Source organism: Canis aureus, chromosome 27 (genome assembly GCF_053574225.1).
Source record: "Canis aureus isolate CA01 chromosome 27, VMU_Caureus_v.1.0, whole genome shotgun sequence".
NCBI classification, from domain to species: Eukaryota; Metazoa; Chordata; class Mammalia; order Carnivora; family Canidae; genus Canis; species Canis aureus.
In genome coordinates this window covers 19,874,880-19,897,719 of record NC_135637.1, presented here as the reverse complement: position 1 = coordinate 19,897,719, position 22,840 = coordinate 19,874,880, and the positions used below count along the sequence as shown (strand labels likewise).

At 44.5% G+C, this 22,840-nt stretch overlaps 1 long non-coding RNA gene across 1 annotated transcript in view; it reads right to left on the bottom strand.

Annotated features, from left to right (window-relative positions):
• Positions 1-11,017: 11,017 nt before the first annotated feature.
• LOC144299980 (uncharacterized) overlaps positions 11,018-22,840 on the bottom strand; it is a 51,846-nt gene continuing 40,023 nt past the window's right edge. Inside the window, exons 6-8 of the long non-coding RNA XR_013366642.1 lie at positions 14,251-14,310; positions 12,697-13,508; positions 11,018-12,468 (exon numbers count right to left, since the gene is read on the bottom strand). This is a non-coding gene — a long non-coding RNA (uncharacterized LOC144299980). The remainder of the gene's footprint in view (positions 12,469-12,696; positions 13,509-14,250; positions 14,311-22,840) is intronic.

Below are 22,840 nucleotides of genomic sequence, written 5' to 3'. Positions count from 1 at the left end.
CCACGTTTGCATGTTTAATTACTATGTGATACTGCTTCAATAACTCAAGTAACCTTAACACAAAGTGAATGCTCAAAAATTGTTAACTATTATTATTGCCCTGATTAGGAGAAAGGGTATAGGGTCATGGAAGCAGAGCAGAAGGGCCTGGATTATAGAGGGGCAATCTGAGAAGTCTTTCTGTAGGAGATGACATCTAAGTCATGGTTCCTTCCAATAAATATGACTAAGTCAGGGACAAATTTGGATGAGGAGGGAGATAAGAAGAGTTTTCCCAGCAGACATCACCACAGAGAAAAGATAAGGGTACTGGATCTGGAATTCCAAATGGTGCCTTTAAGGCTGGAGGTGTGAAGGCGTGGAGGGAGCAAGAACTTAAAAGGTCCTGCAGGTCATGCTGAGTTAAGATTTTATCTGAAAGTTAGGATAGAGATGATTAGCTTCGTAATCTAGAAAGATCTCTGGTTGTAGTGCAGCTAGAGGTTTGCAGGGGGCTGGATGTGAAATTCTGTCTCTTTGGGGCAGTTAGAGCAGGCAGATAGTGTAGCTTGCAGGTTAGAGCACTGGATTTGGACCCTGAGCCTCCTTGGTTGACTTTCTTGGCCCTTGTCCTCCCTACTTCAGAGGACCTACAGCAAGGCACTTATCTCTTTCAGGCTTCCTTTCTCTATTTATTGAAAAAATGTATAAACTGCCAATCTTCCAGAACTGTTGTGAACTTAAATGTGATAGCGTAGGTAGAGAACCTGGAATGTGGGGTGTGCACAGTGAAGGGTAACTATTATTTATTTCTTTGGTTCCCCCAACACCCTGGGCAGTTTTTGGTAGGCAGGCTGCACGTGTCATACATCTCTTTATCCCCATAGAACTTGGTGCTCAATTATTTTCCCTTACTGGGCCCTGTTTGTTGTCATACACATACCTGCACCTAAGACTTTGCTCAGGCTGGCCCCTCCCGGCTGGAAGTGCCCTTCCCACCCTGTTGCCCATCTATGTCTACACGTCCCCCACCCAGTCCTCACTCCTACAGGCAGCCTTTCCTAATTACATCATTCCCCCTTACTCTGGAGCCTCGGTGATGTTTAAGCTCACTGTACCATGTGTAACGACCATTCTATGTCCTTGTTTCCACTCTGAGCTCCAGGAGAGCCTCTCCCCTTTTCTTCTTCACTCTTCTGAATTCCCACACAGCTGGGCACAGAGCAGTAATAACAAAATGGTTAAGAAGTCATGTTCTCAGGGCACCTGGCTGGCTCAGTCAGAAAAGCATGCAACTCTTGACCTTAGGATTGTGAGCTTGAGCCCCATATTGGATACAGAGATTTCTTTTTTTTTAAGATTTTATTTATTTATTCATGATAGACACACACACACAGAGAGAGAGAGAGAGAGAGAGAGAGAGAGAGAGAGGCAGAGACACAGGCAGAGGGAGAAGCAGGCATCATACAAAGAGCCTGACGTGGGACTCGATCTCGGGTCTCCAGGATCACGCCCTGGGCTGCAGGCGGCGCTAAACCGCTGCGCCACCGGGGCTGCCCGGATACAGAGATTTCTAAAAAAAATTTTTTAATTTAAAAAAGAACTTATGTTCTCAGACAAGGCCTAATTAAAATCCTGGTTCTGCTACTTTTACTGGACAAATCGCTTCCCCTGCCCACCTTTTTATTCATGTAATTTCTACGTCCAACATGGGGCTCAAACACATAAAGTCCAGATCAAGAGTTGCATGCTCCACTTTCTCAGCAAGCCAGGTACCTCTTAGTTTCCTTTTCTGTGCCTCAGTTTCTTCATCTCAGAACAAAGAATATATTAGTACCTACCTACTACGGTTTTAGGGAGGACTGAATGGGGTGATGTGTATGAAAGATCTCAGCACCTTGCTCAACAAATAGAAATTTGCATTAAATTATGATTAACCTTTCACTATTAAGTTAAAAGCAAAGCCTGTGTATGTTATGTGGAATATATCTCAATAAAGCTGTTAAACACAACAGAGCAGGCTACAAAATGTTACAAAATGTATGTTTCCAATTTTTTGCAAAATGCCAGAAGGACTATACTCGCATGTTAACAGAAGTAACATCTGGATATTAATTTTCTTTTAAAATTTGCTACAATGAGTATATATTTCTTATGTTATAAGAACAAAGGCTTTCAGGGGCACCTGAGTGACACAGTCAGTTAATAGCTGGACTTGGTTTAAGCTCACGTGGTGATCCCATGGTCATGAGATCGAGTCTCTACATCAGGCTCCCCTCGCACAGCGTGGAGCTTGCTTGAGATTTTTTCTCCCTGTCCATCTGCCCCACCAGCTCCTGCTCTTTCTCTCTAAAAGAAATTTTTAAAAACAAAACAAAACAACAACAAAACAAACAAAGGCTTTCACCAAAAAAGCAGATTAGCACTTCTGTTGCTGGTATTCTTCCCATGAGAGTGGAAACCCCATGAGGACAGGGAACCCACTTTGCCTGGCGCAGAAGGGCCCTGAACAAATATTGACACAAAGGTCACTGGACGAGGAGCTTCTCCGGCACCCGCGCGCCTGCAGTACCGCTCTCTCCCTGTGGGTGGCAGGCTCCGCATGTGCGGGCACCGCCCACGGGTCTGCACCCGCAGGATCAGAGCCTGCGACCTTCAACTTGGCTGTCGGGTCTCGGGATCCTTGAAGGAAGGGAGGAGGTGGAACTTGCGAGAGGGATAAAAGAAGCCTGGCCCTTGCCTCGGGGCTCTTTTTTTCTTTCTTTCTTTTTAAGATTTTATTTATGAGAGGCAGAGACATAGAGGGAGAGGTAGGCTCCTCGAAGGGAGCGTAACGTGGGTCTCAATTTGGGGACCGGGATCACGCCCTGACCCAAAGGCAGACGCTCAAACGCTGAACCACCCAGGCGTCCCTCCCTCGGGGCTCCTTCTTAAGGCCTTGCCTCTGAAATTTTTCCTGTGAAAATCTTCACTTCCTAGAGAATGTTCCCCAGCTCTTCCAACTCGCGCCTTAGTGGATGGCAGACAGGAGAGACTGAAAAGCCCCCTGGGGCAGGGGGGCGGGGTGGGCGGGAAAGAGAGATCGAGATCATTCTGAAAATCTTCATCTTTGGGGCACCTATATGGCTCGGTGGTTGAGCGTCTGCGTTGGGCTCGGCGTGTGATCCTTGGGTCCTGGGATCAAGTCCCAAACTGGGCTCCCTGTGAGGAGCCTGCTTCTCCCTCTACCTGTCTCTGCCTCTCTCTGTGTGTCTCTCGTGAATAAATAAATAAAAATTTTTAAAAAGAAAGAAAAATCTTCATCTCTGTAACTCATAACTCACAGGGCGCTGCGCTTGGCATTGACTATCCCCACCCAGTAGCTCTTTGATCTTAGGAGGGAGGTGTGTTAGCATCCCCCTCTTGCTAGGCTACTGTGGTTTAGAGAGGTAGTGATCGCTTAGAGAGACAGACCTCAGCTGTGTTTGATTCCAAATCCCTTCCCTTGATCGATGCCTATGTGTCAGGCTGAGATTACCCTTGGTGGGGGCATGTGTGCATCTAACTCACCATTAAATTATTAATACTAATCGCATCTATTTAGCCTATCCTTACTGTAGGGTTGGCACTCGACATATACTATCTCATTTAATTCTTCCAGCAACCCATGAAGAAGTACTGTTACCGCCATGTTACAGATGAGGAAACTGGACCTCAGAGAAGCAAAAATGGACACAAGTAGAGACAAGTTGACTGAGGCAAGATTCAAAGACACAGCTGACCCCACTCTGCATTCAACCAGCACATGCTCTTTTTTTTTTTTTTTTTTTTTAAGTAGACTCTAGTCCAATGTGGGGCTTGAACTCATGACCCTGAGATCAAAAGTCACATGCTCCAGGGTGCCTGGGGGGCTCAGTTCCTTAAGCATCTGTCTTTGGCTCAGGTCATGATCCTGGGGTCCTGGGGTCCTGGAACTGAGTCCCAGGTCAGGCTTCCTGCTCAATAGGGAGCCTCCTTCTCCCTCTGCTCATGCTCTTGTTCTCTCTCTCTCAAATGAATACATTTTTTAAAAAGTTTTTAAAAACTAAGTGTATTTTTAAGTTTTTTAATTTTTATTATGTTTTTTTTTAATTTTTATTATGTTTTAAGATTTTATTTACTCATTCATGAGAGGCACAGAGAGACAGGCAGAGACATGGGCAGAAAGAAAAGCAGGCTTCCTTTGGGAAGTCCTATGCAGGATTGATCCCAGGACCCCAAGATCATGACCTGAGCCAAAGGCAGACCTTAACCACTGACCCACCCAGGTGCCCCAAATAAATGTTTTTTTTTTTTTTAAAGAGTCACATGCCCACTGAGTGAGCCAGCTAAGCGCCCCCAGTATATGTTTTTTTCTTAACTATTTAAGTATTGGAGTATTGACTAGGTAATACATCTCTATGGTTCAAATTACCAAAAAATAAAAATTAAAGAAGGAAAAGTCACCTCCTATCCCTGTCCCCCAGCCACACCGTTTCATTGCAAAGAAAGCCACCATACTAGAGACTTAAAATAAATCTTCTAGAGATATTCTGTGCATAGACGAGCACTTGTTTTACTGCCTTTTATACAGTCACCACTGATTTTCTAAAACACAGGAAGGACTGAGTCTTCTTTAGAACTGAGTGTGAAGGGATACCTGGGTGGCTCAGCGGTTGAGTGTCTGCCTTTGGCTCTGGGCATGATCCCGAGATCCAGAATTGAGTCCCACATTGGGCTCCTTGCAGGGAGCCTGCTTCTCCCCCTGTCTGTGTCTCTGCTTCTCTCTGTGTCTCTCATGAATTAATAAATAAAATCTTTTAAAAAATGTCTTGGGCACCTGGGTGGCTCAGTGGGTGAGCATCTGCCTTTGGCTCAGGTCGTGATCTTGGGGTCCTGGGATCAATCCTGCATCAGGCTTCCCACAGGGAGCCTGCTTCTCCTTCTGCCCATGTCTCTGCCTCTCTGTGCCTCTCATGAATAAGTAAATAAAATCTTTTTTTTTTTTTTTTTAAGAAATGTCTCTTTCATCCTCTCCATTCCCCCTTTAGTTATGGGCACTGTTCACTCTCCCCTGGACTATTACAGTCGTCTCCAGACTGATCTCTCTCCTTGTAGCTCACTGCCCTCTGTCTATTCTCCATATAGCAGCCAGGGTGTCCCTTCTGAAGCCCAGCTCTGACCATATGACCATTCCACTTTGCACCCCTTCAATGGGTTTCTGTTCCCCTAAGATAAAACCCTTATTCTGACCTCCACCATCCTGAAAGCTACAATCACTGCTTATCCCCACTATTTTTACTAAGGACACTCCATTCGTCCTCTGAGCTAGCCTTCTTTCTGTTTCTCTCTGTTTTTATTTCCAACTTCAGGGGTTTTAGTCATGCTGTTCCCTCTGTTAGGAGTGCTCTTTCCACCACTTATCTCCCTAATGTCTTAATACCCTGGGAGCTCCATGAGAGCAGGGACCCTTGTCTGCCTTGCTTACTTCTATATCCCTAACACCATACACAGTGCTTAATATTTTTTTAAATTTTATTTATTTATTCATGAGAGACACAGATAGAGAGAGAGGCAGAGACACAGACAGAGGAGAAGCAGGCTCCATGCAGGGAGCGCGATGCGGGACTTGATCCCGGGATTCCAGAATCATGCCCTGGGCCAAAAGCAGGGGCCAAACCCCTGAGCCACCTGGGGATCCTCTGCTTAATATTTTTTAAACAAGGTGATTGTGCATCTTTATTTTTTTAAGCTTTTATTTATTTATTCATGAGAAACACAGAGAGAGAGAGGCAGAGACACAAGGAGAGGGAGAAGCACCCCCATGGGGAGTGTAATGTCGAACTCTATTCCAGGACCCTGGGATCATGACCTGAGCCAAAGGCAGACATTCAACCACTGAGCCACCAAGGCATCCCAGCTTCCTTATTAAAAAAAATAATAATAATAAAAATAAAAAATATATATATGTATGTATTTATTTGAGAGAGAGAGAGAAAACATAAGCATGGGAGGGGCAGAGGGAGAAACAGACTCACTACTGAGTGAGGAGCCCCATGCGGAGCTCCATTCCAGGACCCTGAGATCATGACCCTGAGCTGAAATCAAGAGTCAGACATTCAATCAACTGAGCCACCCAGGCACCCCAAAATTCTACTTCTTTAAATTTTGACACAACTTTTAGAGTCTACCATGCAATATAATGTCATATCTTCTGTTTTCATCTGATAGCATTATGCACTCTAACTCTACTGCTATAGCCCAAACTCCACTCAGGAAATCACCATACCCCTAGGTCTGCATTTCCCATGATGGGCAGCACAGTAACAAATATTAATCATTCTTAAAAAATTTATTTTATTTATTTTTTGAAGATTTTATCTATTTGTTTGACAGAGAGAGCACAAGTAGGCAGAATGGCAGGCAAGGAGAGAAGGAGAAGCAGGCCCTCTCCAAGCAGAGAACTCAATGTGGAGCTCGATCCCAGGACCTCATGACCTGAGCCGAATGCAAATGTTCAATTGACTGAGCCACCCAGGCGCCCCTAAATTTTTTTTTTACCTTGAAAATTTTTATTATTATTTTGCTGTTGTTCTAATGACAAAAGAAAATATTCCTGTCGTAAAAATTTCAGACAGAAATAAATCAGAAGGTAAAAGTCCCCAGTGGGTCCTCCCTATAGATCTATTGTTTGATTTAAATGGCACTTAGGGATCCCTGGGTGGCGCAGCGGTTTAGCGCCTGCCTTTGGCCCAGGGCACGATCCTGGAGACCCGGGATCGAATCCCACATCAGGCTCCCGGTGCATGGAGCCTGCTTCTCCCTCTGCCTGTGTCTCTGCCTCTCTCTCTCTCTCTCTCTGTGACTATCATAAATAATAAATAAAGGAAGAAAAAAAATTAAAATAAATAAATAAATAAAAAATAAATAAATAAAAATAAAATAAATGGCACTTATAGGGATTCCTGGGTGGCGCAGCGGTTTAGCGCCTGCCTTTGGCCCAGGGCGTGATCCTGGAGACCCAGGATCGAATCCCACGTTGGGCTCCCGGTGCATGAAGCCTGCTTCTCCCTCTGCCTGTGTCTCTGTGTGTGTGTGTGACTATCATAAATAAAAATTAAAAAAAATAAATAAATGGCACTTATAAAAAATAAATTAAATAAATGACACTTATAACATTGTTTCTATTTGTAGACTTTGCAAGGGAGAAAGAGAAGGCAACCTGGCTTGCCCATGGTCAGCTCCTCCACTTAATTTCTGGGCCCCATCCTCCCCCTGGTTATGCACATAGCATTGTTCCTGACATTATACCTTATCCGTGTTGAAGTTGGCATACGTGATTCTGGTGGAGAGGAGGTCTCTTTAAACCTTACCTGTGGGATTCCTGGGTGGCGCAGCGGTTTGGCGCCTGCCTTTGGCCCAGGGCGCGATCCTGGAGACCCGGGATCGAATCCCACATCGGGCTCCCGGTGCATGGAGCCTGCTTCTCCCTCTGCCTGTGTCTCTGCGCCTCTCTCTCTCTCTCATTCTGTGACTGTCATAAAAATAAATAAATAAATAAATAAACCTTACCTGTGATGAAGACCACTCTCACACTTCAGTCAGACTCTAGGTCTCCATTCAACTTTGCGAACGTCAAATGAACTTGAACCCTGATGTGAAGTGGTGAAATTGAAACACTTAATGAAATTCCCGGTCAAACTGAACCCAAGTTTGAATCTTGCCTTCATCACTAAATGTGTCACACTCCAGCAGTTTGGCTTTCTGTTCCTGGAAGAAGCCAATCTTGTTCTCACCTGAGGGCCTTTGCAGTTACTGGGCCCTCTGCCTGGAACCCTCTTCCTCCACCTGTCACGTGGTGTGCCTCCCCTTAAATATCAGCCTTCCAGGAGAGATCTTACCTGGTCACTTTCTCAAAAGGAAGCCCCCTGTCTTTATCACAAGTATCATGTATTTATTTTTTTAAGACTTTTATTTATTCATGAGAGAAAGAGAGAGAGGCAGAGACATAGGCAAAGGGATAAGCAGGTTCCCTGCAGAGCAGGGAGCCCAGTGCAGGACCCCAGGATCAATCTGAGGACCCCAGAATCACAATCTGAGCTGAAGGCAGCTGCTTAACCAACTGAGGCACTCAGGCCCCACAAGTATTTTTTAAATAAAAATTTTTAAAGTTTATTAAATAACCTCTACTCTCAACATGAGGCTCAAACTTACGATCCCGAGATCAAGAGCCACATGCTTCTCTGACTAGGCCAACCAGGCACCACGAAAGTATTTTTTTTTAAAGATTTATTTACAGGGCAGCCCGGGTGGCTCAGCGGTTTAGCGCCATCTTCAGCCCAGGACCTGATCCTGGAGACCCGGGATCGAGTCCCACGTCGGGCTCCCTGCATGGAGCGAGAAAAGAGAGGGGACAAAGGCAGAGGGAGAGAGTTCCCAGCAGACTCTGCACAAAGGCAGAGGGAGAGAGTTCCCAGCAGACTCTGCTGAGTGCGGAGCCTGACACAGGGGTTGATCTCACGACTCTGAGATCATGACTTGAGCCGAAAGTCAAGAGTTGGAGGCTCAACCAACTGTGCTACCCACGTGTCCCAAGCATCATTTTTTCAGTAGCACAAGTCATAACCTGTTTTTTGTTTTATTTTCTAGTTTGGTTTGTTCTTCGTGTAGGTTCTTTTTTTTTTTTTTTTTTTTTTTTTAAGATTCTATTTATTTGGGGATCCCTGGGTGGCTCAGTGGTTTAGGCGTGATCCTGGAGTCCTGGGATCGGGTCCCACGTCGGGCTCCCTGCATGGAGCCTGCTTCTCCCTCTGCCTGTGTCTCTGCCTCTGTGTGTGTGTGTGTCTCTCATGAATAAATAAATAGGATCTTTAAAAAAGAAAGATTCTATTTATTTGACACAGAGAGAGAGAAAGAGCACACAAGCAGGGGGGGGCAGGGAGGACAGAGGGAAAGGGAAAAATAGGTTCCCCACTGAGCATGGAGCCCCCCCTATGTGGGGCTGGATGCCTGGTCCTCAAGATCACAACCAGAGCTGAAGGCAGAGGCTCAACTGACTGAGCCACCTAGGCTCCCCTAGAGTGTAGGTTCTATGAAGGAATTTGATTTGTCTTTTGTTGCTGTATCCCCAACACTTTGCACTGTTCCTGGGCCTGAATGCTAACATCCAACATTTTCTGTGGTCCTACTGTGTGCTAAGTACTCTTCTAAGTATTTCATAGAAAAATTCATTTTATTCTTAAAAAGCAAAACCTAAAAAAAGCCCACCAAAAAAAAAAAAAAAAAAAGCCCACCAAAACAAAAACAAAAAACAAACCTCATTGGAGATTGTAGGTATTATTACTAGCCTCCTTTGCCAGAGAGGAAACTGAAGCATTGGAAGGTCAAGTAACAGATGTCAAAGAACAGGTACCTAGAAAGTGGCCAAGGGCAGATTTAAATCCGGGTTAGCCAGGGCCAGAATCCTACTACCCATTTCAAGATAAGTTATCAATGGGGACCATGAGGGTTATTCCAACTGGGAAGAGATCCTGCAATTGCTCTGTAATAGGGTAGATCTAAGGAGCAGGTGTTCTCTGGGAACCCTTTACAAAGGAATTCTCTTCCACTTATTCAGATGTCACCATTTGCTGCTGGGTGCTAAGAACTCTAGATAGAAGGCCTTAGTTCAAACAAACAAAGGCTTAGCATTGACAATGGAGGTGAAAACAGCATCCAGATTAGAGGATGATCAGCTTCCACCCACCATTAGGCTGATAAGAGAGGCCTCTAACGTCCTGGGAGACCACACCTCCCAGCCAGCCCGAATTCTCTTCCACGCCCATTTTCTTCACCCAAAATGTAATGAAGCAGATGCTTCTATCTAAGAAAGCTTTGGAAAACAGTCACTTCCTCTGCAAAGTCTTTCTGACACCTCAGGCTGAGTCAGGCATCTCTTCCACCTTTCCTCAGGCCCCTGGCTTCATCATTCCGTTAGGTTGTACCTTCCATTCCCGGTTCCCCTGACTGTGATCTCCCTAAGGGCAGAGACCAGCTTCTTCATTGTTGTATCTCTTCCCCCTCTTCTTGCCCTGTTCACTCCTGCTCATTCTTCAGATTTCATCTTAAAGGCCACCTCCTCCAAGAAGCCTTCTCTGGCAACCCTCACAATCTGTATAGAAAACTTACCTGTGCTCTCATGTCTTCAACCAAGCATTGAATATTTCCCAAGGGCCTACTCTGTGCCAGGATCCAGAAGTGAACCAGACATAGTCTCTATCCCTTAACCCCTCCCTCACACTCTAAGACTCTTGGCCACCACTGATAAAAGTTTAGGGCCTGTATTCTGATTCCTTTGTTAACACAGTGTCCTGGGGATAAATTAGGCTCTTCGATTAAGTCTAAATTCTTGCCCCAGTTTGAATGCCCTACTTACTGGAAGCCTTTATTTCCCTTCCCCAAACCTCGTTTTCCCCAGCCTCTAGAAAGAGGATAATAATGCCTGCAGCCCAGAGTAGTTGTGAGAAATAAATAGACTTGGAAGTGTTTTACAAACTGTAAAGTGCTATGCCAATATTAGACATTACTGGCTGGAGAGAGATGAAATAGAAATCAGTTAATAATTAAGAACCATACCACCCCTTTCCTTTAAAAAAAAGAAAAAAAACAAAATATTATTCTGTAGTAGGAGCTTTTATGCAACCTGCTCAAATGAGTGGTTGGTAAGTTTATTGAAAAAGTCCACTGAAACAGGAAATGATAAAAATAATACTTACAACCCTTAAATATCCTATTTTAATGTAAAAACCTATTGCTATATATTCATTCACCAGTCTTTTGATGTTGGGCCAAAGCCTTGTCTTTGAGGCTGATCTGAGCCAGCTGGTTGGAGTTTCCCCACATGCTTCTTACAGGAACCACTCCCCTGAGCTTCTTAAAAGTTGATGTAGATCTGAAGGCCCTGGTTGTCCAGATTTTTAGAATTCCACCTCTATCCCCATCCAAAAGTCTTTCGTTGTCTAAACCACACCTAACCCAATTAACTCCCCCCACAGTCAGTGGCTTATGACAAAAGTTTATTTTTTGCTCATACTGTGTGACCATAGTGGGTCAAGCTGGGGCTTTCCTTCTTTCTTTCTTATTGATTTTGTTTTTTAGAGAAGTTTTAGATTCACAACAATGATTAGCCAAAGATACAGAGATTTCTCATACACTCCCTGCCCCACTCCATGGATAGCCGTTCCCACTATGAACATCCTCCACCAGAGAAGTACCTTTGTTAGAATTGATGAACCCACACTGACACATCAAGATCACCCAAAGTCCATAGTTTACATTAGGCTTCATTCTCAACACAGTGCATTCTATGGGTTTGGACAATTATGTAATGACCTGTACCAACCAACTTTGAAAGAATCTTTTCAGAACATTCAACTGTGTTTATAGAAACATCAGTTTTCTTTTCCAACTTCCATGTTATCAATTTGTCGCATACAATTACATGATTTAATTACAAGAGTAATTGATGGAAGAACCAATCCAGCTGACTCTTGGTAAGCACACAGCCACATCATTAAGTCAGCAAGAGGAGTTAGTTACTGGTCATACTAGAAATGAGTCCTCCAGCTGCTGTGGGCATGGCATCGTTCCGGATTTTACAGTAGGCAAGATGAGTGTTGGTTAATCCAGTGAGCCAGCTTCAGTGAGTTCTTAATCCAGTGAGTTAGTTAATCCAGAAAGCTTCTACTATACCACTGCGTATAACAAAAAGTCATTCTCTGAGTAATTTGCAAGACTAAAGCAGATTCTGTCCTTCCTTCTTATATTTTATATTTTTTAGGGTTTTTTTTTTTTGCACCTTTAAAATTGGTGAAAGGTTTTTTTTTTTTTTTCAGTTAATTAATATACGGTCACATATGCCAAGTGCTAGATGAATATACTAGACTTCAAATTCTTTGAATTGAGCCTATTGTAATAGGATAGGCTGGACGTGACATAACATGCCTAAGTGGGATAATGACAGTGGAGAAATCCTGGTATTAGGCAGTGGTTCTCAAAGTGCACTCCAGGACCCGCAGCAGCAATATCACCTGGGAACTTGTTAGAAATGTAAATTCTCAAGCTCCACCCCCGACCTGCTGCATCAGAAATTTAGGGGTGTGGCCCAGCAATCTGTGTTTGAACAAGCCCTCCAGGGGATTGGGGTGCTCCCTTAAATGAACAGATGTTTCACATCCCAGGTTTATCACTTAGGGGCTGTGTCAGACAAGTCATTGTATTCTCTGAGTCTATTTCCTCTCTGGAAAATAAGAATGGTAACAAACCTTCCTTACAAGGAGATTGCGAAGATTAAATGAGATAATGCCTGTAAAACGCATAGTACAGTGCCTGACCCATGGCAGGGAAGAGTTGATATTATTATCAGAGACTCACAAGTGGTGGCTCTAATTAGGGCTAAAAACATGTGAGAGAAATGGGAAAAGATGTGAGATGTTTTAAAATATTTCTGAGCACCTACACAATAGGGATCCCTGGGTGGCGCAGCGGTTTGGCGCCTGCCTTTGGCCCAGGGCGCGATCCTGGAGACCCGGGATCGAATCCCACGTCGGGCTCCCGGGGCATGGAGCCTGCTTCTCCCTCTGCCTTTGTCTCTGCCTCTCTCTCTCTCTCTCTCTCTCTCTCTCTGACTATCATAAATAAATAAAAAAATTAAAAAAAAATAAATAAAATATTTCTGAGCACCTACACAATAGCATGCACTTTGACCTCATTATGACCCTTTGCCTTCCTAACAAATGTGTTCAACTAGGTACAATTATACTCTCCCCACTACCCAGATGCAGAGACTGAGGCTTGATGAGGCTGAATGACAGCTAAGAAGATCTGAAAGCTGACCAATTCCATGTGTCCCATGTGTCCCAATCCATCCTCTGCCCCAAACAAATGTAGGCAGATTGGCGGCTCCCAGGGCTGGCCCTGCCCCCACCCCCAACCTGTCTTCCAGAGTCTGGCTGTTCTCCCAACTCCCTTGCCTCATGTGGGAGAAGACTTGAATTTCCTGCAGAAGTCATGGCAGGATTGTTTTCTAGGTGCTCCAGAAGTCAGGCCTTTCAACTAATCCCTGCTGCACCAGGATTTCCTAGTTCTATACCCTGGCCATTTCTGCTGCTTTGGACCCTCCCCCAGCTTCAGCCAACACTAGCATGATTCAGTTTCGGACCTCCGACCAGAACTAATAATGCATCAAATCATTAGTTCATCAGATATTCCACCTGTGATGTGCCAGGCAATGTACAGAGAAGAGCAAAACAGACATGGACCCTACTGCAGAAAACCTGAATATTCAAATAAACGACACACAGAAGCAGATAAATACCGTACAGTAGGGTCAGTGCAGACATGGAAATACAACCTGGCTCCACCAGAGCCCAGAAGAGGCACTTGATCCAGTTCAGGAGTGGGAGAGGAAACCTGGAAGGCTTCCTGGAGGAGGTGACCTCTAAGTTGATTGAAAGGTGTCCACCTTAGCGTTTCATCAATTTCTCATTTTGTAGCTGGAGAAATGAGTCCAGAGAGAATGATTTGGCTCATTCATTCATTAAGCAAGCAAATATTTCCCCAGTGTCTACATTTCCCCAGTATGGGGCCCTGAGCCTGAAGATACAGAGGAAATGAGGAAAACAGCCCTGCTTAGAGGCGGGAAAGGTATAGAGAGAGGCCCTCAAATACCCAGGGGACCTCATCAATTAAAGCCCATTAGCGTCTTTGGGGCGGGGGTCTTGTACTCTTGTGGTTTATTTTTATTCGATCATTTAAGGGTCAGGTTATTGCAGTACGCTTTACGTAGAGTCAAATTCTCCCTTTTCAGATGTAGAGCTCTGTGACTTTTGACAAATATCCACAGAGCTGTGACCACTGTCGTGATAAAGAAAGAGAACCTCGGGGATCCCTGGGTGGCTCCGCAGTTTGGCGCCTGCCTTTGGCCCAGGACGTGACCCTGGAGTCCCGGGATCGAGTCCCACGTCGGGCTCCCTGTATGGAGCCTGCTTCTCCCTCTGCCTGTGTCTCTGCCTCTCTCTGTCTCTCTCAAAATGAATAAATAAATAAAATCTAAAAAAAAAAAAAGAAAGAAGAAAGAAAGAAAGAAAAGAAGAAAGAAAGAAAGAAAGAAAGAAAGAAAGAAAGAAAGAAAGAAAGAAAGAAAGAAAGAAAGAAGAAAGAAAGAAGAGAAAAAGAAAGAAAGAGAACATCTTCCGCGGCTCATCGCCCCCACCCCACCCCCGGGTCCAAGCTTACCTCCCGATTCACCGCGGAACCTGGGCGGGTCCTCCCCTCCCTGACCCTCAGTTTCACCACCTGTAAAATAGGGACCATCAGGTCTTTCTTACGGGGATGATGTGCGGATGCCGGGCACACAGTAAGCGCTCAATAAACAGTCGTTGTTACTGGGATGTCCCTCTCCCTCTTCCCGGTTCTAGCTCTTTCCAGCTCTCCCTCGCCCTCTGGGTCTCTCTGTCTCTGTCTCTAAAACACACGCGCGCGCGCGCGCACACACACACACACACACACACACACACACACAAAGACATTTTTTGAAGCCTCTTGTTTCTCCGAGAGGTTTTATTTATAGGCCGCGCCTCATTGTGAATGTGAAAAGGAGAAAGCCCAGGCCCTCCGTAGACCTTTCATGTGTAAATCAGCCCGGGCCCGGAGCACCGGGGTCACCGGGAGGAGGATTTCACTCTTAATTACTCCTGGAGAAAGCGGGCGGGAGCGGGGCCGGCGCAGACTCCACCCTCGGCCAGGGAGGCCCGGCCTGGGCCCCTCGCTCCGCGGGCTGGGGAGCGGCGGCTCTCCGCGGGCCCCGGGTCCCGGGTCGGCCCGGGGCGCGCGCGTCCTGGCCTGGCCTTGATTTCGGCTGCGCTCGGGCCAGGGAGGAGGCGCAGGTGCCTCCGGGGAGCAGGGCCCCAAGGGGGTTTCTTTGACGCCAAGACGTTTGGACGTGGAAAGAGGGCAAACAGCTTTGGCAGAGTGGGAGGTAGGGAGCGATGGTCTGCGAAAGGCCCAGGGGAGGCCTTACGTTAAAAAAAAAAAAAAAAAAAAAGATTCCCCCCTCCAAGGTCTTTTATTCCTTCTTTCTTTTCCTGTGTAAAAATAACATGCTCTAGAAAAAAAAAAAAAAGTAGGGAGGTATTCTCACGGGGCCCTGAACGTTGTTTACCTCGGGGAATGAATTCGGAGACAAGGAGAGGGACATTATTAACACTTTTTGTAACTCATTTCTTTTTGACTTGTTACAATGACTGTGTGTTGTCTTTCATAATTAAAAGAGAGATACTTTTCATAATATCTGCGATACGGTTTTCTGAGGAGTAAAGAAATTCATAGTGTAAAACGTTGAGAAAATAAAGTATAAAAACCATCCACGATCCCCTCCAAAGAAAGTCACTTTTAATATTTAAGTAAAAGGCCTTTGATGATTTATTTCTACGCCAAGCTTTTCGGGTTTACTTCTGTGTGTTTGTTTTGCGCACTTGCACTGCGCACTTTTGGCACAACCTTAACACGTTGAGGTTTTTTTCCCCATTTGTCTTTTCATGTGTCTTCTATGTATTTATGTTAATGCATGGCAGTATCTTGAAATTTAAAAATACACAAACCCTTGGATCCCCAACAGTTCCACATCTATTCTACAGATGTGCTCACGGGGTGGGAAAAGGTAAATAATATAAGCAAATACGTTCATTGTAGCAGTGTTTATAAAAGCGTAAGCTAGCAATAATAATGATGCTCACCAGCAACCTCGATGATCATCAGTAGGGGCTTAATTAAAGAAATTATCATGTGCCGTTACAGTAGAATGTTTTGTAGGCATTATAAGAGAATATCACACATGTCAAGATACCCCAAAATTTATGCTGCCTTGAATAACAAAGCAAGTTTCAGAATAATTTATATTGTGTGAATCTCTCCCTCTCCATATATATATATATATATATATGATTATACCTAAATGTATATGCACAAAAAATTGAAATTTTCTGGAAGAACACACATGAAACTGGTAATGGTTACTTTTGAGGAAGGAGACTAAGGGGTATAAAGGAGTCAAGAACTTTTACTTTTCACCTCACACCTTTGTGTATCAATTGAATTTTTCTTAATGTGAGCATATATTTGTAATTTAAAAAACTAATAAAAGTACTCTAGCTATATACAGTTCTAATATATGTTTATTAAGGAAAATATGATGTTCACAGAATAAACACAAAGTTCATTAAAGAAATGCAGCATTGATTTTAAAAAATACAATTCCCTATTACCATCTGAAGACAAGCATTATTAACATTTTGGTTTATTTCTTTCTAGTTTTACTTCTAAATATATTTTGTTAACTTAAAAAAATATACTAATGGAAAATATACACAAACGATGCATTTGTACAAAAGTTAGAAAATAAATACCACTCAAACCCTGCTATTCAGAAATAACCACTGTTTACATTTTCGTGTATAAACTTTGAATGCTTCCCTGCAGCGTTTTCTTTGGGGAGTTGATTTTGTTTTTGCTTTTTTTTTTTTCTTACACCATTCCTTCTATATATGTAAATTTGTTTTCCTTTTATTCATTCATGCATTTTTATATGCTCTTCTATGTTATTATAAACGATTCACAAATATAATTTTAATAGTTACAAAATATCACAGCCGTAAACAAAAAGTCCTTCACTCAAACATTTCCCTCTTAGTGATAGCTAAGTTGTTTCCAAGTTTTTGTGATTATAAACAACTCAGATGAACAGGTTATACTTACATTTTTTCCTCTATGTCAAATAGTATCTTCATATCTCAGCAGCAGAGTTACTAGGCTAAAGGGTATGTCTGTTTTTCAGGCTCTCTTTTTTTCTTAAGATTTTATTTTTCAGTAATCTCTCCACCCAGTGTGGGGCTCGAACTCACAACCCCCCCTCCCATCAAGAGTCACGTGCTCTAAGAACTAAGCCAGTCAAGCTCTCCTTTTTCAGGCTCTTAACAAGCATCATTCAATCATTTCTTGAGTGTACAATGAACAGAGGCATACTGGAGGAGGAGAAAAGATGGGAAGGAGAGAGTTCAGCTTGACAAGATTGGGTGGGAACACCTGAATTTATATTTCTCTGCCTGTCTGCTGTGGCTTTCCCCTTTCTCTCCTAACATTTCAGCAACTATCCCCAACTGCTGAGCATTTGCTCTGTGCTTCGCACTTGACATACATTATCAATTTAATTTCCACAAGAACCCTAAAAGGTGGGTGGTCTCTCATCCCCAATTTACAGATGAAGAGACTGAGGTTTACGGAGGCAACTGTACTCCCAAGATGATGTAGCTGGGAAGTGGGGTGGCTGAGATTTGAATCAAGCAAACGGATTTCTTTTGCATAAATTTATAGACCGATCAAACTCCCATTTTCTAGATAGAAAAACTGAAGCAAAAGAGGGGATGTGAATTGCCCCGAGAAGTAGCCTCGCTCAGATTGCTGGACCTTTTCCCACTATGCTCCATTGTCTGCTCACAGGGCGCTAATCCAGGGAGTTGGGACTGAAGGCGCTCCAAAATTCTTTGTCTTAGAAAAATCTTCCTGTGGGGCTTGTGGGTTCCAAAAAAACTCAGTCTCTCAGAACCACAGCTCCAGCTGTGTGTCTCCCCTCCAGGGCTGGGTGCTGCCTGTCCATCAGAAGAAGAAGAAGGAGGAGGACGAGGACGAGGAGGCCGAGGAGGATGAGGAGGACGAGGAGGATGAGGAGGACGAGGACAAGGACGAGTAGAAGGAGAAGAAGAAAAGAAAGAAGGAAAGAAAGGAAATAGTTAAGCACCCACATGCCCAGGCAGGGAGGAAATCAGGCAGCCCCAATGCATGTTCAGCCATGGCCATTCCATGGTTAGAAGTATGAAGTATTAAGATGAACATAAAAGAGATGAGTGAAGAGAAGAAGGAAAATGCCCAAAGAAGGAGTGCATTCTGAGAAGGACCCCGAAAAGAGACAGTGGAGAAGGAGATGATGTCTGGAAGAAGTGAATTGGAATCAGCTGATCCCCTCAGGTAAGCAAAAACTTAATATCCTAGTCTGAGTTCCCGCTTCAAAGAATTGTAGGGAGTCTGGCCTAGAAGTTCCAGAAACTGAATTTTACAGACAAAGCCTCTATGGCAGAGAGAGAGAGAGAAACTCTTTCTGGGCCACAGACCTGGTAAGCCTGGGATTCTGCAGTTGCCTCTGACATTGCCTTCTGTCACATTGTCCCATCATCTGTTGACTGGAGGTCAGAGCCCCAGGAAGTGAAGATCTAGATCTGTCTTCCCTGCTCAAGGCTGTGCTGTGCTCCCTGCTTGTGTGGATCCAGATGCTCTGATGCCAAGGATGGAGAGGCAACTGGTGGGATGGAAAATTCCAGGAAGGCCAGGACAGTAGGCATCCATCCATCCATCCATCCATCCATCCATCCATCCATCCACTTATCCATCCATCCATCCATCCATCCATCCATCCATCCATCCATCCATCTCTCCATGCATTCACGCATGCATTCATATATCCATTGATTTGTCTATTCATCTTCCAGTCCTTCTCTTTATCCATCTATCCATCCCAGGGACATCCATGGGTATCCATCATCCATGTTAACACTAATTGATAATCACAGGAGTGTCCTGGTTAAGACTGAATTCTGGAACCAGACTCCCTGATTCCTGGCTCCACTGCATATAAACCATGTGACCTTAGGCAAATTACCTAGCCTCTCTGTGTCTTCGTTTTCTCCTCTATAAAATGCAGATAACAATATCATATCAACCTCACAGGGCTGTTGTGTTAAATGAGTTAATCCACTTAAAGTACTTAGAACTGGTTCATCACGCCACTTATTACTATTTAAGGATGTGCTAAATGGGATCCTGAATTTGAAAAAAGTGCAATGAGGAGGGTCTGGATGGCTCAGTCGGTTAAGCATCTGCCTTCAGCTTTGTCATGATCCCGGAGTCCTGGAATCGAGCCCCACATTGGGCTCCCTGCTCAGTGTGGAGTCTGCTTCTGCCTCTGCCCCTCTACCCGCTTGTGATCACATGCTCTCTGTCTCTGTCTCTGTCTCTGTCTCTCTCTCAATACATAAAATCTCTAAAAATTTGAATACAATGTGGTGGAATACAGAGGCAAAAGCAAACAGTTTGGTTTGAGGGCCAACTCTGGGAAAGCTGAGGTTCCTGTTCCTCAATTCACTGTTTTCAGGGTCCTCGTTTGGAATCCAGTGATGAGCAGAGGGGAGACTGGACTCCCTCGGCCATGGTTTGGGAAACCATGTAGCAGATGCTGTGGTGCATTGCCCTGGTCCCCACCTTTAGGACAGAGACATGTATGTCCCTAGCTGCAGGAGGAGGTAACTGATGGCTCACAGCCAAGTCCCTCTCTGCAACTTGCCCATAGTTAAGGGGACCTGTCGCACTGAGGTCATGCCAGCTTCTCAGGGCAGCTCATATCCTTGGACTGCTCAACACAGGTATAAATATTCAGCCCCCTCTTGTCAGCTCAGGGTAACTCTAGTGGACCATCTGAGCTTCAGAGCCTCCGTTGGGGTGGCTGAAGCGTCCATGAAGACTGCCTCACAGACTCTCCCTATAACTGCTTCCTTCTCTGCTTTTCCATGGGTGTTGGCCCAAAAGCACATCCTAATAAAGTTCTGCATGCAAATCTCCATCTCTGAGTCGGCTTCTCAGGAACCTGCCCTATTGGATAAAGAACACAACATCACTTAAAGGCTGTTCACCATGTGTAATGTATACAAAATTCCTGACAACGCTCTCAGGGAATGGGTATTATTTGTTACTCCCATTTGCAGATGGGGAAATTGAGGCACACAAAGGAGAGAGGATTTGCCTAGAGTCACACAGCTGGTGTATGGTAGAAGCAGCATTCAAACCCAGCAGTCAGGAGCTAGAATGTATGCACTTAACCACTACTACTACACTTCTTAATGAACTTCTGACCAAGTGCAGGAATTCAACACGGGTGGGATGGGTGGAGGTGCACGTGTGTGAATGGGGGGATGCATGTACTTGCACGTGTACCTGTGTGTTCACTACGAGTGTGATTGCATGGGTGCATGCTCCTGTTCTCACAAGCTTGCTCAGCTGGCATGAGGGTGACTGAGCAAGGCGTGTAGGGAGGTATGTGCACATGGAGTCCCGCATTCAGGTTCCCACAGGATCCATCTCCCCGGCTCCTCCTCTTTTCTGTTGGTACGCAGAAGGCAGGAGTGTGTGCGGATGGTGGCAGTGGTAGTGGTGGGAGGACAGGATTTGGATTCCAAAGCCAAATTGCCATTTCCGTATTCCCATCATGCCTCTCAAGATTAGGTAAGGTCTAGACTGTTGGAACATCAAGCTTTCTGTGGAGTAGAGTTGACAAGTGAGACAAGGAAGTAAGAGAATGATGCGATTTGCATCAAAGGCAGCAAGTCCAGCCTTTGGTCCTGCCGGGCCTCCAGTGAGGGTGATTGGTATCTTTTACCTCTGTTGGGGCCGTATAGCAATGAGCAGGGATAAGGCTGTGGAGTGAAAATGTTGGGTTTGAATCCCAGCTTTGTCTTGTAGCTGTGTGACTTCAGCAACTTACCTACCCTCTCTGACCCTCCACTTTCTCTCCTGTAAAATGGGAGTCTAATAATAGTAACTACCTCATAAGGTTTATGGTAAGGCTGAATACCTCTTGAAATAAAGCTGAGCCGCTAGTAAGTCTTCAATAAATGCTAGTTTTATTATTATTTTGAACCACACCAGGCAAGTAAAGGGCAGAGGAAGATGCTTTTGTCAGCAGCTACGTTATCCAACCTTGTAAAGCCAGTACTCTCATGCCTGTTTTATGTATTTATTTTAAAATTCTGTTTATTGAGCAGCCCGGGTGGCTCAGCGGTTTGGTGCCACCTTCGGCCCAAGGTGTGATCCTGGAGACCCGGGATTGAGTCCCGCATTGGGCTCCCTGCATGGAGCCTGCTTCTCCCTCTGCCTGTGTCTCTGCCTCTCTCTCTCTCTCTCTCTGTGTCTGTCATGAATAATAAATGAAATATTTTTTAAAATAAAATAAAATTTTATTTATTTGAGAGAGAGCGTGTGAGAGAGCACAAGCAGGGAGGAGAGGGAGAAGCAGACTCCCCTCAGAGCAGGGAGCCCAATGCAGGGCTTGATCCCAGGACCCTGGGATCATAATCTGAGCCAAAAGCAGACACGTAACAGCCTGAGCCACCCAAGTGTCCCTCATGCCCATTTTATAGGTGAGGAAACTGAGGCTTTGCAAATGAAGTAACTTGCCCCAGGTCACACAGTCAATAAGTGACAAAACCAGATTTTATTTTATTTAAAAGATTTTATTTATTTATTCATGAGAGACAGAGAAAGAGACAGAGAGAGAGAGAGAGAGGCAGAGACATAGGCAGAGGGAGAACCAGGCTCCTCGAGGGGAGCCTGATGCGGGACTCAGTCCTGGATCCTGGGATCACTCCCTGAGCCAAAGGCAGACGCTCAGCCACTGAACCACCCAGGCATCCCAGATTTCATTTTTTAAAAAAAGATTTTGCTCGTTTATTCATGAGATACTCAGAGAGAGAGGCAGAGACATAGAGAAGTAGGCCCCCCACGGAGAGCCTGATGCAGGACTTGATCTCAGGACCCCAGGATCACAACCCAAGTCAAAAGCAGATGCTCAACCACTGAGCCACCCAGGTGCCGCAAAACCAGATTTCAAATGTTGATCTCACTCAGTTCCAATGTTCTTAACCACACCACAGCTGCCTTCTTGTTTGGCCTAGAAGCTTCTGGGTTGTGACAACTTGTCCTGTAAACTCTGTTCAACACAGATATTTTGCTGCCTACATGTTTTTTTCTCATGTTGCCTACTCAAAAGGGAATATGGAGGGATTTGCAGGTGGTCAGATTTTATGAAAAAAAAAGTAGACATTTCTCTTTGTACAGAAAGAAATACAAACAAGACGGTTGAGACAGTCGAGTAGGGAGCTCTTAGAGGAAAATGGGAGGTTCAAAAGGCAATTAATGCTTCTGTCTGAAACTGTAAACAGATAGTTACCGGCTCTGACACCACCAGCACGCAGACAAAAGGCAGACAGAAACAGCGCACCACAAGGAAGCTGGGATAGACTACGCCCAGAGTGGAAATTAAATGTTTTTCTGAAGCAGAAAGGAAAACCATGGTTAAAGCCAAGCCATGACTCTAAGTCTGTGACTCCATGGCAGTATAAGTTTAGTGAGTTAAAGGCCTATAATTTGTACCTAGGTGTTGTGAATCTTAAAGTCTTACTAGACATTCTCTCTTGACCTAAGTTTGTAAAACAAAAGTAATAATTAAAAGTGAGTCTTCAACACACACTGTCATTTTAATCATATATATATACACACACATATATATATACACATATATATATATACACACACACATATATATATGGAGAGGGAGGGAGGGGGAGAGGGAGAGGGAGAGAGAATCATTGGCATATTTAGTCAGAACTTGTGGTTGTAAGCAACAGAGAACTCAAACGGATGCAAAAAAATAGTTAATAATAATTATTTTTTAAAATATTTTATTGATATATTCATAAGTGACACAGAGAGAGAGGCAGAGACATAGGCAGAAGGAGAAGCAGGCTCTCTGCAGGGAGCCCCATGTGGGACTCCATCTCAGGACCCCAGGATCATGACCTGAGCCAAAGGCAGATGCTCAAATACCAAGCCACCCAGGTGTCCCAATAATAATTATTTTTTTTCCAATAATAATTATTATTAGTGGCTCACAACTAGATCTAGTCATTCAAGGATTTCATTTAGTGTCCTTGCCATATCTTGGCTCTGC